General features: G+C 36.3%; 1 long non-coding RNA gene across 1 annotated transcript; it reads right to left on the bottom strand.

The window, feature by feature from the left end:
* Positions 1-11,327: 11,327 nt before the first annotated feature.
* Positions 11,328-17,075, bottom strand: LOC137669921 (uncharacterized). The gene is made up of 2 exons (XR_011049195.1): positions 17,026-17,075; positions 11,328-11,363 (listed from the first exon to the last, which is right to left on the bottom strand). It is a non-coding gene; the product is annotated as an uncharacterized lncRNA (long non-coding RNA).
* Between the last annotated feature and the right edge of the window lie 448 nt (positions 17,076-17,523).

Here is a 17,523-nt window from a genome sequence, read left to right as displayed (position 1 = left end):
TAATTACAATGTATTGCATTAAAATAATAATTTCTAAAGAACTGTCAGTCACTAAAAGACTAGTTTAAACTTTACATACAAACACATTCACGCACACCAAAAATATATAAAACCAAAGAAGGTGGTAAAAACAACCAGGGATCATCTTATGTTAACAAGAATGGATACCAAATAACTGGAAGTTAATACCAGACATTCGTTCAGCTGTGAAGGCCAGGATGGAGAGAGGAGGGGATGAGAAGGGAATAGAGAGGAGAGGAGAAGAACAGTGGGTGATGTCAGTTAAGCAACTAATGAAAGTGAAGCTGGTATTTGAATCACATAAGTGCTTTCTTTGTTTCAGTTATCATCCTAACTAAAATCTTTATTAAATAAAGGGTTTTTTGGATGTGTGTAGTATTATGTGTACACATTTACCTTCCTTAGTGAGAACTTTTCTACTGGGAGCAGCAGCACTTTTTTATGACAATAAAAACTCAGGAAAAAGACAGTGCTCAAATGATGCTACTGATGAACCCTGTGTGACAGATGCACTCAACCCCCCTTAACCAAACCAGCAGCAGTTTGGTTACAGGCTCCAAAGATGGTAAAGGCCTGAGCTGTAGCCAGGCCAAGAACTCCTCTGGGAAACCCACAAAGAGGCAGAGTGACACAGTGAACACCAATAAGTTGTGGGTACAAGGAGTCTCATGCATACCTCTCCCATTGTATTCAATTTAACTACGAGCCAACCACTTTATCCCATAAGTATGACAGCCTAAGTGAGCCTTCTTTGAGCTCTCCTTGCCAGGCAGTGTGGCTGCACAGCGATGATCTCCCCTGGAGCCAGGACACCTCTCAAGGTTACTCCTCAAAGCAACAAGATCTTCTACCAACGACAGATCGCTGGATGAGCCCAGTTTGAATTCTCCTTGGACGACAACTGGACTGAATGCCAGGCAGCTTTCCCCTTTATCAGGGAGGTCTCTCAATGTTAAAAGATACTAGTTGTTTATCTTAAATAAGTTTTCAATAGAATGAATCACTTAGAGTTATAACATTGTGTGATTTAGTATGCTGTTTGCTTAGCCTTACTTACATAGCATGAGTAGCCAGATTTGCTAAAGTTGGGGCCACAAGCTGTAAATTTCTACTTAGGTTTGCCAAACGTGTATCTAGTTAGTCAAAACAGGGCCTCCCGAGCTAGCATAAATCAGAAGGTACAGAGGCTTCAAGGCTACAAACCATCAACAGCAGCTGCAACTAGACAAGATAACAGCCTGTCTGAAGGAATCCAATGAGGAACAAGAAGACCCTGACCCAAATATTACTACTGGACTGAACCATCGTGTGAGGGGCGGGCGAATAGTCAGTAAGGGTATAATTGCTCAGGGATTTCTTTGTTTGCCCCTCTTTTCAGCCCTTCTCTGGAGACACGAGCTGACCCTGCTGCTGTACCACTCTTTTAAGTTGTTTATTTTATAAAATCTGATGCCTGAGCGTCTGCTTCAGGAAACCTAGGGTTTGAAATTTGGAGCGTGCTAACACCGTATGCCCAGATGGAAGGTAAGTGAAGTGGGAATAAGCATGATGAAACTTTGAAATCTTACCTAAGTGATAGAGAGAAATGTGTGTGATTCTAACCCGATTTTCCCTCTGTATGTTTCTTCCATGTATTAAGTTAAAGTGAACCTTGCCTTCAAACTCTGCTAAGTTGCACTTTTATCTAAATACTCCTCTGTGACACCTTGATAGGCCCAAATTCACCCTGCTTAACATCAGACACTAGAGGCACTACCTTCTGGATTTAGCTCTAGCCACATGACTTAATGCTAGGAGGCAATTCAAATTTTGAAGGGATGAGTAACCCTTTGGAGAAGTTCCTCTCATTGACTATGGAACTTGTGCAAATATGCCCTTATATGAGTGCTTATGATTAGGAGGATCGAATCTGTGCCTGTGTTCTACTTACAATGGAAAATGAAGCTAAATTAGAATGTCTTCCTCACCCTGAATTTGCACAGTTCTAGGAACAAGGAAGAACAGAAAGAAAATGTAGGAGCTCAATAGGCTGGCTTCTTTAAAATATTTCACAGCATCTGCTGTCAGTTCTGGTCTCACTAATTAAGAATTGCATCACATAATGATGATTTGTCCACTGGATTTGACTATACTGATGGTAACCTGGCAACATGAACTCACTCAAACATAAGGATGCCTGTTTTTCAGCTGATAAATGTTTAAAAACAAAATCTATGTAGATAAAAAAGTAAGACAGTTGCTCTGTCCTCTAAGCAATGTCCCCATTAGAAGAGAAGGAATATGACATTGGAGGAATTACTTTCCTCAAGTTCAAGAGGGATTTGAAGAAACGGCCATTTATCTGGAACAAAGATAAATAACCTCTGATGCAGAAAACTGTTGAAGAATTACATTTTGTATAGAACTTTGCTTCCATGAAATATGTCATAGAAATACATAATATGTACTTTTCTTCTCTTTTCTTGCAGTGTGATTTAAGAAGATATACCAGTCATACTGAAGGGCAAAAACAACTTAGCAATGAGAAGCATTAAGATACTAGTTACTGATATTTCATTGGTGGCAAAATAATTTCAGCGAAATGTTTTGACACAATTAAGAGAAAGGGAATGAAATCATTGTCCAAGAGGCATAAATAATATTACTAATTGAATTCATTTTGCAAAGTTAGGCAACTCAGATTCTCATTACTGGATCTAAACCAGCATGCTAAAAAATAATACTTTTATTTTCATAGTCTTTTTTTTCAATAAGCTGCGACCCTCATCTGTTGTTTAGTTTGACTAATTTATCGCTACATTTATAGTAAATATAGGTGTGTCTTTAATAATTTGCTAGGCAAATAATTTTTAAGCTTAGCATGAGAAGTAATCAACTCGTGAACAAATTGTAAAAAACCCAACTTTTGACTACCTTGTTTGTTGTTAATTTCTGCTCATCCTCCAACTATTTTTTCATCCCCTTTATTTTTGGGATCTCTCCCTGGGTTCTGACTTTTCCCTTAGTGTGTTCCCTGGTATGATATTGCTCATTCCCTTTTGATGTAAATAACCATTCCAAGATCAGAGGGCACATTATCAAGTGTAATGGGAGATGCCCAATAATGTTTGTGGACCAAGATTTAGAATGGACTTCAGACACATTAAACATGATTTAAGTTGAATGGTAGCACCTACATTTGAAGTCATGTTCACAAACCAGGTCTCCAATGACAACAGAAAATACTCTTCCATTATGGATTGCAAAGCTTTCCAGGTGTTAAACCTAGTGCTGTACATGTGCATGAGGCCCAAGAGCTAGCTAAATACATTACTAGGTGTGCCTGATAGTACAAGAATTAGTCCAGAATTATTTCTAAATTTTACCAAGTGACCATTTTGAAATATTTTACCTAAAGAAGTCTCTGAAGCAGAAACAGACATTTGTATCAAATAGATAAATCTTGCCTATTACCCTCCAGTACCAACAGCTCTTGTATTAATGGATCTGGAATTGTGGAAATTCAAAAGGAACAGGCAGCTGGTGTTCCAATCATATTATTCTTTAAGTCAGTAGCCCTAGTGCCCTCCTGGGAAGTGGAAGGTATAAAGTTGAGTCTCTCCAGGTAAAGAGGGCTCTGAAAGAGTGTCAGCTAAATCCCTCAGAGAATACATGATGATTATAGTAAATACGTTTACAGCAGGCTGTCAGCCAGACACCAGTGGGGTTCCCCAGGGCTCAATTTTAGGTCTAGTTCTCGTCAATGTTTTGATAAATGATCTGGATGCAGGAATCGAATGTACATCAAGTAAGTTTGCCAACGATACTAAACTAGGAGGAGCTGTGGACTCCCTTGAGGGCAGAGAGTCCTAAAAGAGAGATCTGGATAGACTAGAGAGCCGGGCAATCACCAACTGTATTTAACAAGACCAATTTAAGAAGACCAAGTGCCAGATTCTGCACCTAGGGTGGTGTAATCCTGGTTATACATACAAGTTGGGGGATGAGAGACTGGAGAGCAGCCCTGTGGAAAGAGATCTGGGGGTTTGGGTTGATGGCAAGTTGAATATGAGTCAGCAGTGTGCCCTGGCAGCCAAAAGGGCCAACTGTGTCCTGGGATGCATCAAGCACAGCATAGTGAGCTGGTCAAGGGAGGTGATTGTCCCGCTCTACACTGCACTGATGTGGTCTCACCTCGAGTACTGTGTGCAATTTTGGGCACCTCAATATAAGAAGGACATCAAACTACTAGAATGTGTCCAGAAGAGAGTGGCAAAAATGGTGAAAGGTCTTGAGGGCAAGACTTACAAGGCACATCTGAGGTCACTCAGAAAGTGTTTCAAAAACAGGGATGTAGGGGCTAAAAAATTCTCTACTTGCATGGGAAGGTTCTTTATGAATGTAAAAACCTTAGGCTTTATGGAACCTCTTTGACGGACTATTTGGCATGTTAAAATCCTCTAAAATAGTATCTTGGGTCTGACCTTATATTTTTAACAGTGGTTTTCACTGTTGATTGGCAAGGACTCTCTCTGCTCGTTAATCTTTGTGATTTATCTCTGATGGATTTTAGATTAGAGTCTATCAATGTGGTCTATAAAACACATTCACGGTTGTGGCATGGCTAAATCTTGCAAAACAATAAGAAAAGGTTCTCAGTAATTTGAAGACTGAGCTAGTAAAGTTCAAGTGCTATTAACATGTAGCTAATATATAGCTGCTACCTGGAAATTGAACTGAGTCTCTGTGTTGATTACTGTGAAAACTATGATTGTTTACTGGGGAGGTGGACTTCACACTGAGTCCAAGTACCTCTTGTCATAATGCAAAGCTGACTGAGAATCTCTCTCAGCAATTCCTAATTGTAGACAAATCTTGACAACAAATAAGCTCAAAGTAACATAATGGAATTAGCAAGTATAGCCAAAGATAAAGAAAGGAGGCTAGTTTAGAACTATGCATAGACATCCTCCTGTAGAAGACACAGCAAGAACCCAAAGAACCCCATGAAGTTCTTTGTTTCAAAAGAAAAAATATTGCCCTTTGGGCATTGAAATAGAGTGTCTGTAATTCATAATTTAGATTACAATGTCACTATGTTGATAGGCTATCTATAAGCTTATAATTAACATAAAAACTGACGTCTTGTTCTCATTTATGGTGTGTATTTACAGATTTTGAGTTTCAAAACTTATTGCAATCTATAAGATGTTTTCCAGTGACATTTAATCAGCTTCATACCAGATCATAAGGCTTTTTTTTTACCTAGCTACCACAATATGTCTGATATTTCCCACTTATATGGCTTTTCTATGTAGAAACAATCACAAAGATTAATTCAAGTTAACTTTAGAAATGGATTAATTAGGCCATATAAAAGTGTTGTGAGGGCATTCATTCAGAATTAAAGCAGCCTCAGTGAAATTTTCATCAATTCAGTTTCAAAATAGGTTAAACTAAATTAAATCAAGGTTACCTCAGTTCTTATTAAGTGACCACTTAAGCATTTAGCACTGTTTAACTGAGCTCTTTAAATGTACACCTCTTGTTAATGCACAGTATGTCTCTAGTTAGACAAGCCTACTAAGATTTAATCTCCAAGTGTTTCTTTAAAAGTCAACACCAGAATAGTGGAACGACTAGCATAAAGTTGTTGGAAAGCCTGCATATGCAGCCTTGATCCTAACAATTCTAATAAACATGAAATGTTGAGACATTCCTGTATATCTGCAGAATGGAGGCTGTTCTACAAGAACTCTCTTGCAAGCAGCCTTAGTGCACAGCTCATCCTGCTCTCACACTGAATGCTTGTACTGCAGAGTGATGAGCACCCTGGGAAATCTTACTGAATGAGAATATCCTCTGTAGACACAGGTCTTGTAAATGAATGAGCACAGATCTTCTTATAAAAAAATCCTGAAACTTCTCAAAGTGCCATTTCCTTCTGTTATTTTCCAGACAATGGTGCACTTTCTTATCTCCAGAAAATATAACATTAATATTAGTGATTTATTGCTGAATTCTAATGAGAAAAAAATGATGAATCTCTAATATATATTATTTCAAGGATGCTATTACTGTTTTCATTAGTACTTTCAGAGACACAGCTGTTACAGTTAATGGTCCCTTCCTTGATCTATATTCCTATTTTTAGAAAGCACATCACATCTTTTCTCCTCAACATTTTTGTTCAGTTTCTTTGACCTAGTTGCATTCAAATGGTCAGCTTCAGTAGTAGGAGTTTATGCAGCTGAAGTTCTGGAAAAAAACTGCTGACAGAATACCAGAACCACCATACATCTGAGATATACAGACTGGGTGGCAAGGAGAGTAGAAAATACATTATCTGCAGTTCGTCACCTATTTATAGATGAGAGCTACCTGTCCTGCAGTGATAAAGTTCTTTCCTGCTCTTTTGTATATTGTGCATTATTTTTAAAGTAGTTCAATGAACAGGACCAATATATTTGTGCTTAATGAAATTGTCAAAAAACACAACTTCAGAATAATGAAAAAGAACATATTTTCCTCCAAAATCTTCAAATGCTTCAGAACCAAAGGAAAAAAGGAAAGCTGTCTCTTTCGAAGAGAATGCTCTTTCGAAATAATGATCAATGGAAAAAAAACTTACACATTGCACTGCTGACAGGATTGCATTCCCTCAACATTGAGGAAACACCCTTGAGAGTCTCTCAAATAGTTCTCATATCAAATCTCACATTAAATAGAACTTTCTGCTTTTTTCAGATTTGGAAATAGTCTTTGCATTGGAAAATGTATTACATGAAGACAGAAAGTGTAAAGCAATAAAACAACCTTACAGTAATAAACCAATCACCACATGCTAATACAGACACATAATGACTTCATTCACTGGAGCTGCTGAGGTTTACATGTGGTGATCACTATGTGCCATTGAGTATCTTTTGCTAATAATATGATGAATAATTCCTCTTTATGCTAGAAAACACCTGAGAAACTGTATTGCTCTCTGTTGCTGTAGAAGCAGAGGATAAATCTGGCTGAGAAATGTTTTTTTTCCTAAAAGCACTAGCATAGTGTGTTCATACGAACACTGTTCCAACTCTGCTTAATGATAATTTTACTTTTCCTAGAGGTACAACTTCTTTGACTAGACAGTATGTACAGAAGTTCTCATGTCCAGGAAAGTTTTAAATCTCAAAGAATGTATGAGAGGAGATACATGAATTAAGTAAGTCTATTTATGACACATGTATCTACGTGGAAATTAGCATGACTAGTTCAATTTCTATTGACCTTGAAAATAATCCACACATTTCTCTAATTTAACAAAGGAATTTATATGGGATTAGTATCAATCTCATTATTTCTCACTTTTCATGCTCTTCCATCACATCCTCTCTCTTTCTGCCACATCTGCACATCTGTGGGCTTCGATAACAGTACAGTAAAAACATCAACCTCTTCAACTAACTGTATGTCAAATGCAACACACATTGTTTCCTGATTTTTTCAGCCATGAGGACAGTTACAAGGTAATTGCAATAAACATAATCAACTTTTTATTAATTTAGATTTTCATATTCTATTGTAAGCCTTGAAACAAACTAGGGCTTATATAAAAGTATACAGTTGTTCATATAAAGTATATGGAAGATAGTCCTCATCACAGACTTGCACTGGTACACTAAAATTTTACTCCAAGAGTAGAAAAATCTGATTCTGTCTGCTTGTGGATACATTTGTTACAAGGTGGAAAAAACCCCCGAGTTCCAAGAATTCCTGTTTCTTTTTTGTGGGTAAGATCAGTCTGCGTACAAGTGTCAATTTTGACTTTTAGGACAGGAGAAAGAAGGGGAAAGATTTTGAAGTAATTGCTTGCAGCTCTAAATGGGAGTGAAATTTAGTGTCAACTGCACATATCACCATTGCTTATGAAAGGTCATGTACTGTTTAAAATTCGCTTTAAATACATTCTAAAATTGAAGCTATATGAAGCTTTTTAAACTGCTTAGTTGTCTTTATCTGATGATTGCTTTTTAATACCAGGGAAAGGTTGAAGGATTCTGATCAAAATCTAAGAACATGTGAATCTACTCTATTCCGCTTTTGAAAGCTGAAAGAAGATTTACTATTTCAATGTTCAGATTAGCTCAGAATATACAAATCCTTTTCTATTTCCATTTATCAGCAAAAAGTATTAATATTCAGTGCACTGGGGAAATGCACTGGCATCATCTGTAAGTAACACAGGAAAAACAAATTAAGTTCCAACTCAAGTGTACATGACCTAGGATTTAGTGTCAACTTTTAAATTCTCAATTTGAGCAAATACCAAAGAATAGGATTGATAAAGAGAAAGCACTTTGATATTCTTCTGGAAACCTTTTATCCATTGTCTGAAAACTAACTTATCCTTTTTAGTGGACAAAGAATAGATTGAAATATTTATGTAGTAAATTCTGTTTGAGAAGTCAGTTATGAAGAACTGTTTGCACAGAGCTGCTTATGATTTGGGAAACATCCAGTCAAGAATAATTGCATAATGATAATGTATAATTAAATTAACAAATCATAACAATTACTGTAAATGAAAGCCACAGTAACACGGTTTTTGAATGATGCAACCTTTGCAGGAGTGTGGTGTGCAGGAGAAAGTCCACTGGCAGACAAGTTTTAGTACATTCCTGGTTTACACTGAATGTGCAATTTTGCTCCATAGGATAATTCTTTTCTCTACTGGCAAAATCTTTGGTTTAACTTACTGGTTATTTATTATGATTAGTACTACTTGATCTATATGAATTCTATATTAATAAAACAGTAATAACTTTTTGCTGGCGTAGATTCTACCTTCTATATCTATCAGTTAACAACAGAATCATTAAGAGGAATTAAAGTCTATAGCTGACTCTAAAACTCTGTATTCGTGAATAAAAAAAAAAAAAGAAGAAATAAAAAAGCTAAGCCATTATAATACATAAATGTTGTTGCCCTTATACAATAAAGTCTTGTGAGCTGTGTGTGCAAATGTTTTCATACAAATACACAGGCTAACATTTGGATGCCTGATCTTAGCATTTCATTTGCATTTTCTCTTCCTCGATGTCACATTGCCCTGTACTTGTTTTATACCTAGCTACCAGTTTTATTATTATTCAAATATTTTATGTTTATACAAATGGATAAGTAGATATTTCTGAATACACAGGTACATGTAGTTACACATATATTACACATTTTATATCATGTATATAGGGCTCTAAATCATTCTACTTATAGCAAAAGAGGTAAAAAAAATTGTATATACCAAAACAAACTGGACAATTAGAGGTGAAATTCTTTTGTCACTAGTTTCAGACACCAAAGTTGTGCTAGGAGTATCTGTATTAATATTTAGTTCATATTTTCTCTGTAAACCAGTTACGCCTCACAGGTGAGATTAAAAACTTCAGTCTTTGTCATGAATCAGTGCAGTTCCACTGAATTCACAATTTATACTAGTCAAGAATCTGGAACATATTTTTATTTTTACTGTAAAGTAGGAAAACCATGGAGCTAGCCAATAACACAACACAGAGAGATTTTTTCTCCTAAGATGCCCTACCCTTATTCAGCCTTTTTGTGGGGGAGTTGGGTTGGAGGGCACACAGTGATGGGAGACAATACTTATTAATGTGAGAGAAAATAAATTGAACATGCTTCTCCTTATGTGGTTTTGTTATGGAACAGATTTTCTATGAGGAGCATACGTTTGTTTTAAATAATGCACTGCCAAATTAATTACAGGCCACTTGATTTATAAAGTAATTAGCTGAATATATGCTTAAAAGTTTAGGAAGGTAGTAAAGCAATACCATTTGAGCAAATCACTCTCCACAGGAAGAATATGAATTTGATTTACCTGGCTTGCCTCCCATCTTGTCCCGTAGACTTGAATGACAGCTGTGGAAAGATTACAAGTGTGATCTCCTTTACAAAAAACTCTCCACAAACAAAAACCAAAGAACAAAAAGGAAAAATTTTGGAAAGGAAAAGCAATAATGGAAAAGCAAGTTCCTTTACAATAAAGGAAAACTCATGTGCCTGATGTCAGGTTGTGTTGTCGCGGAGCTTCTTTTACTGGCGGGACTCCTAAAGAATAAAACATAGATGATAAATTAATCTTCAGTTTCAGGCCAAAATATTTAAATAAATTTCAATATGAAACATGCCAGTTTCTTGGAATCAGTTTAGAGATAGGAATCTCTATAAACTAGATTGTTTTTTTAAATGTAACTTTCCTAGTAAATTATTTAAACATAGAAATTTTATGTCTAATAAAACCATAGAAGCAAACTGCTTCTAGATATTAGTTTGGCAAACTTGCCAAGTAAGTACAAACAGTTAGTAAAACTAACTGTTATCCTTTGAGCTTCCAGGACTTCAATATGCAATGTTTGTATGCAAGTCACTGTCTTTAACCAATGTAGAGAAGACATTTATGTCTTAGACCACTAACTTAATAAATTAGTGTAAATTATTACTACTAATTCTCTTCAGAGGTATAGCAGAAACTTTGTCTGCATATTACTGTAGGGAAATAATCAAGGCAGTGCTGTTTCCAACAGGTTAGTCAGAATATATATGACCATGACGTATATCTTATGTGTAAAAAGCACTTCTTGTTTTCAATGTAATTATTCTACAATATGAATCTGGTCATTTTAAGCATCACACAAGCTATGGAGCTGAACTTTGCACTGCCTCGCTCGAGAGTGTAACAGCAGACTAAGGGGGGACTACTAATCCACGGATCAGTGGATACAGTGCTGGAGGACCCTGCAGACAGGCTAATGCTGTACCAGCCAGGGAGGGTCACAGGCAGGGCACTGCTGCAGCCAGATTGGATGTGCTGATGTAATCCTTGATACTCACATGCAAAGGAGCCATCAGACACTCAATTACCAGGGATTTATGCACAATTTCATCATTTTGGCTCACTTGCACATATTTAGGATGAATAACAAAGCTCCTCTTTCCGATCCCATGAAAAAAACTAATATTTGCATTTTCATTGCTGTTTGCAGAGATTTTCATCCCTTTATTACGTTTGCTTTTTCCATCTTTCGGGTGTTTCTTCACAATTGTTTTTTCTAGCAAGGAGAAAGTAACACAGTTCAAGGTTGGTAAATTGACTGAATTCTGAAGAAATCATTACCTCGAGTTTTCAAATAAAATTCTTTGAAAATTAGCACAGATCTTTTAGGGGTTGTTACAAATAGCAATACATGCAAAACTCTAATCTCATAATATATTTATTGTGAACTTCTACATACATATGCACACATAGAGTAAATTCCTACCTTCTTTTTCCTTAACTGTCTTTGTTTTTTTCATGGCTAGAAAGATCTGCAAGGAAACAACATTAAGTGACCGGCCACAGAAATATGGGGATTTTACCGTAAGTACATTGCACAGAGCCAAACGTCGTAAGCAGTAGCAGTTCTGGGCTTTCTGAAAAGTCACTGGAAATCGTTTGAATATTGCTGGTTGCAGAGTGTGGAAACTCCTGATAAAGGCTTTAGGCACTAGAATTCTGTAGTTCCCTAACTACTGCTGGAATTCTCCAATGACTGGTGGCCAAAATGCACCAGGGAAGGATCCCTCTGCCTATTGCCTGCTTCTTACCCTCTTTCCTGAAGCAATCTCAGTCATCTGAAACAAATAAACAAAAACACCCACCCAGGATATGGATGGACCTTTAGAACCACCAAGTGTGACCATTTTGAAGTCCTGCAGCAGTTGATTCTGATTTATTTTACTGAGTTTAATTTTCTCTAATTGTACATTCACTTAGAACATATGCTTATTTTCTTTTCAGCATCCCTTTCCCCAGCCCACAAACACAGACATTTGGTCCGTGACTCCATTCAAAAAGGCAGATTGACATTAAGTAAGGTGTATTTCTTCAGGCGTCTGAGCCCATTTCAGTATTCCCTGTTGACTACAGCAGAAAACTGGCAGGCTGCCTTTGATTTGTTCATTTTCACTTCCTGTTGTCCAGCCAGTTGTAATAACACTTTGTTCAATGTCTTCTGCTGCATGTGTCATCTGATTAACACTTACTTGCTCAGTGCTGATCACTTGTGTCTAGCTCACCAAAATATGCTGCAGAAGATGAAAAGTGAGAAGAAAATGATCAGCTGATCAGAACAGTCTTTGGTAAAGAACTGCGTAGCTGTAATGCTGTCATTTTACTAATGCTGGTTTACATTAGCATTGTTCATTGTTGATGAACAATATGCGTTAATCAACACTGGTATGCTCATTAATTCTTTCCATAAGACACACCAGAGAAATGTAATATACACCTACTGTTGGGATTTCACACGTTGGCATTCCAGGAAAGTAATCAGAAATGAAGAGGAAGGTGGAAGGAAAAGAATATGAAGTTCAGTACCATGTCCCATGTCTTTTCAGGGAAAGTAACCAATTAAATAGATCTCTTTCATCTGCAACTTTTCTGTACGATATTAATTTGCAAAGAAATGTGCCTTAACAATGGGCACGTGCACAGAATTTCACACTGAATGCTAAGAGTCCCACTCTTTGAAGTACTATAATTCAGCGTGCAATGGTTTCTGCAAATGCAAACATTGTGCCAATCAAAGCTTTCTGGCAAGCAAATATTTAAATAGAGTTCTATTTAAATGTGCATTCAAGGTTATAGCTGACTATGCTATTTTCAAAAAAATGTATGCAGTTTAATTGTTACCTCTCTTTTCTTATCATCACAGAATCACAGAATGTTAGGGATTGGAAGGGACCTCGAAAGATCATCTAGTCCAATCCAATCATCAATCATCAATCTAGTCCAATCATCGACACATCCCATCCAAAGACTGACACTGACCTTGAATAGCTGGCATTCACCCCTGTATAACTGTTTCTTCTGCATATCAGTTTGCCTTGCCTTTTAAGAATAAAAGCTCTTGAGAGCTGGAAAAATGTTGACTAAGTCTTTGCACAGCACCTAGCACAAAAGAAGCATATATTCCCATGCTATTATAATACCCATAATAATTAAAGAAAATTGACCAATGTAATGGGATAGAAATTCCCTGTTATAAACCATCATTACTCTTTTTAAATCGAAGGATTTAATTAAATTGTGATTTGGAATCCAAGAATTTTTTACACATCAGTACTTCATTAATCCTAGTTTTGTTTTAGAACCCAATTTTAAGGGAAGAGAATAACCTCACTAGCCAGGCAGAACCTTTATTCTTTGAACCTAGAGCTGGATAAAAGAGAATATGCTCACAAAGCATTTCAAGGTCTCCTTTGATCGAACTGTCTCTGTATTTTCTTCATGCCAAGTTTTGGCTTCAGATGAACATGAGGTTCTACAGCTCACACCAAGGTGAAAATATTTCAGTCGATGCTTTTTCAACAGGAAGACTCAGAAATTAAGCATGGTTTTCACTAACACATCCCAGGAAACTTTCATTCAGGTCTTTCTTCATAAGGAGATTCATAAATATCAGTGCTCAATACTTAGGCACTGGAGGCATTCAGCAAAGGCCGGTTTTGCTGCTATTAAATCCTAGCTTGCTTGAATCCTTTAATATTAATATCTCTGCTTATGGTCATGCTCATAGTTGCTGAAAGCTGATACATTACTGCATCATGACCCCGGGATTAATATGTCTTCTTATTTTCACAATAAAAAAAAAAAAGAATTGTCTGAGGCTCCAAATCTAGGAAAGGGGTTGATTCTGTCACTCCTTAACTGAGGAGTTATTCCTCTTGATTGCAAAACACAGGTTGGTATCACTTCTTGCATGAGTAAGAAATGCCATCAATTTTGTCCTCTGTTCAAGGTAGTCTCTCACAATTTGAGAGTCTTTAGTCAGTAAGCAGGGAGCAAATTCTTAATTTCATTACACATTCAAATTTTATATAGGACCAATTGCTGTCAAAGACCCTTCTGAGTGCTAAAACAGAAATAGTGAAAAATTAGATAGTTTACTAATTGCTTCTATAATTGCATGATAATTCACTTAGTAGGCTACTATAAAAATATATTTGTTGTTAATTTAGGGACTTTTCAAACTCAGCCTTGTATTTCTGGTTGTAACCTTTCATTCATTTAATGATACAATCTCCCTACTGATTTAAACCCTGTTTACTTTCACAGTAAGACTGCACAGGGTGTAATATGTGAATAAATTTTGCACAGGAAAAGTGTATAGATTTATTTTACATTCCTACTAGACCTGAACTCCAAAATCAGTGAGTATTTTGTGTCCATGGCTACGTCTCATGCTGAATTACATGATAGCTATGTTCATGTTATGGCAAGCATACTGTACACCTGGCTAGGAAATATATGAAGCAAAGCTATATAGAGCTCTAGAAATAAAGAAGGCAGTGATCCAACTAAGTGGATCACTTAGTTCTTCTTTGAATGGACAGAAGTAATTTAAATTAGATAGCTCTGGTGCTTAAAATCTTGAACTAGATGTATTCAAGGATGGTTAGCTCAAAATAGGTAGTGTAAACAGAATTACTTTTGTATATGATCATAGGTCTGCCTGTTGCTGTTTTTTTTCTTTTTTCTTTTTTTTCTTTTCCTTTTCTAAAGGCATTGTTAACCTTTATAATGAATTCAAGCAGCCAGATATAAGCTCAAGAACGTGGTACAAATACCCCTCTGCAAAGGTCAAGGGAAAATATCTTGGCTGTTCCTTATGTTCACAATATGCCAGGGTAATACAACTGTTGCTAAAAAAGCGTTGTAGACAGTGATTTTGAGTTAAAATTATCCTTATTGCAGGAAGCATGAGGAATGAGTTACTTAAATCTATGATGGTTCTCTAATGAAAGAGAGTGTCATCAGTGGGTCTCTCAGATATGTCAGTGCAGAAGACACAAAACGTCAGTGAACAGATTCAGTGAACATAAGACTGAACAAATCTGAATAATACAATGAAATAGAGAAAAATTTACTTAAAATACTGGCAAAAATGGAAATAAATCCACCAATAGCTTCACAGGGAGTAATAATTTTGCAGTGATGACTTGAAAACTGACCACTACAATTCAGGATTGCAGGAGATCCTTCAGTGTTGGCACAATTCAGGTGCTTTGTGTTCCCCCTTTCCCTTTGGATCTGGGGTTCAGAATATCAAAGTGGCTTCTGCCAGGTGTTTAAGAGCGAGTATTCATCTTGTCTAACTCCAAGCACCTAACGCAGAAGAATAATTTAGGAAGTTAAGCTTCCTAAATTTTTTTTAAAAAAATCAGTTTGCCTTGTTCCCAGCTTCCGACCTGGAGCAGAAAGAGGTCTGTGTCTCATGGAGCTTGGTGTTCGTTTTGGGCAATCATTGTAGGTTAGTTTGCATCAGAATAACACGTAGTTTGGTCTTGATGTGCCAAGGACAGTACAAAAAAGAAAACAGAGGTCCTGGGCTAAAGGGGCTACAATTAATTCATCTGTGAAGGTCCATACTTCCAACATTTTCACAATTCAAAGGATTCAGTGTAAACACTGCCCTTCTGATTGCTGTCTGATAATGATTTGCATTATGTAACATGCAATAACTTGCCACAATAAGCATAGATCCCAGTCTTTATGTATTCAGAAGTCTTACTGACCTTAAACCCTTTAAACTCATCTAAAACGTAAATATTCTTTTCTTTTCTCTTCTTTAATTTAATTGGGTTTCTTATTAAACTAGGGAAAAAAAGTGTATTGAAACAAGGCCAAGAACATGCTTAGTAAATTCATCAAAAAAGTGATTTCCAAATGGTAAAAGAAGTAATGAAAGTGTTGTCTATTTCATTTATGCTACATGCCATTTTGTTATTTTTAATAAACAATGTATTTGCATAAAGATAAATCGTGTGTCTGCACTCATCTAAAATCACCAGAGCATCAATTATGCTACTAGCATAATTTACTTCACTTTTATAAAAAGTAAAAATTGCAAACAGAGTTTGAGTTTTGCAGCTTCACAATATTAAATTATAAATGTACTTAGTTTTGGTGTGTTCACCTGATACCAAGCAGACTGAGTACAAGAGTATCTGTAGTGTAAGCAAGAAAATAGCACTATCTAACATGACATAATTGCAAAAATGCAAATTGAGACAAGATACATCTGAAAAGAAGGTTTATATTCCACAGGAAACAAGACATGACACGTACCTGCAGTGCTTTTCAGTTTGACTGGGAAGTAAAAAGAGGAAAGAAAAATGGTCAGAAAAGTCAGGTGCAGCGTAATACTGTTACGGCAGAGAATGACTTTATTTGTTCTATGTATTTACTGCATATCAAAACATATTTTTTAGTAATCTCACAGTAATTAATAACAGTCTAATGAGGGATCATAGTAGCAGGGATGTTCTCATCTACACATGATAGTTGCTGTGCTTTCCTTTCACTGAGAAGCATGGAGAAGACACTTTTCTAAACCCATGGTGATTGCTTTACAGTAAAAATGAACAGTGCTGTTTCCTATACCTGCAGCAATTTTGCTCTATCTTGTACAAGTGAGGCTGCATAGGAGCTATGATATGCAAAGACATTTATCATAGACGATGGTTAGTGCCAGGTCATAATCTGATTAGTATATCATATAATCCCTGCTATGGAGGAAAATTAAACTGTTGCTGGTCCTGAGAAGTTGTCTCATACAGGAAGGCTGGGAAGTCCAAATAAATGGCAGATACCCACAAATAATTAGCAAAATTAAGGCATTTAAAGCAAGTACTTTCAGAAAACGGTTCAAATTCTTTGCTGGCATAACTTCTTTGACACCGGTGGAATTACAGTAGCAGAAATTTGACCTTTATATATCTTCAGAAAATGACAACCAGCATTGCAAATACGTACTGTGCTACCTTAGCTATGGTATGATACATCAAGGCCATTATATACAGAAAAATATATCACAGGGCCATGATTTTGACATTTGTCTTATACAACTGTATTTTGCAATTTCTTTAAATAACAGTTTCAAAAGTAATGTATGCATAAAATGCAGGAGTGCCTACCTGGTTTTGTAGGTGGAACATCTTTTTCATGTCTGACTGCTTCATGCTCTAGATAAAAGAAACAGCATTAAAAAAATTGCCATAATGTTTCTAAGTTACATTTTGTATGTCTTTCTTTTTTTAACTAAGAAGGATTGCACACATATTTTTCAGGAATAAATATTCATTTTATCTTGCTTCATGCTGTTATTTTGGAAAAAAAGCCACATGGCTAGTTACTAACAGATTATGCACTGAGGGATCTGCCTCAAAATAGTGAAGTTCAGTAGTACTGCACGTAGCTCCACACATATAGCTACTATTAATGTTACTAAGAATTATGCATGTATCTTAAGGAATAAGTCAGTCAATAGGGGCTCCCCTCAATTTCTGAAATGTAATTTGTATCCACTCTCCATTTTTGTTATTTGAAAGGAGAGTAAGGAGCAAATGCAGCAACCATTTACGCAACGTTTACATTGTTGAGTCAGACATACTTGAGCTGAATTTCCGAAGTCT

The sequence above is a fragment of the Nyctibius grandis genome, chromosome 14, assembly GCF_013368605.1.
Source record: "Nyctibius grandis isolate bNycGra1 chromosome 14, bNycGra1.pri, whole genome shotgun sequence".
Classification (NCBI taxonomy): domain Eukaryota; kingdom Metazoa; phylum Chordata; class Aves; order Nyctibiiformes; family Nyctibiidae; genus Nyctibius; species Nyctibius grandis.
This window is presented reverse-complemented; position numbering and strand designations above follow the sequence as displayed.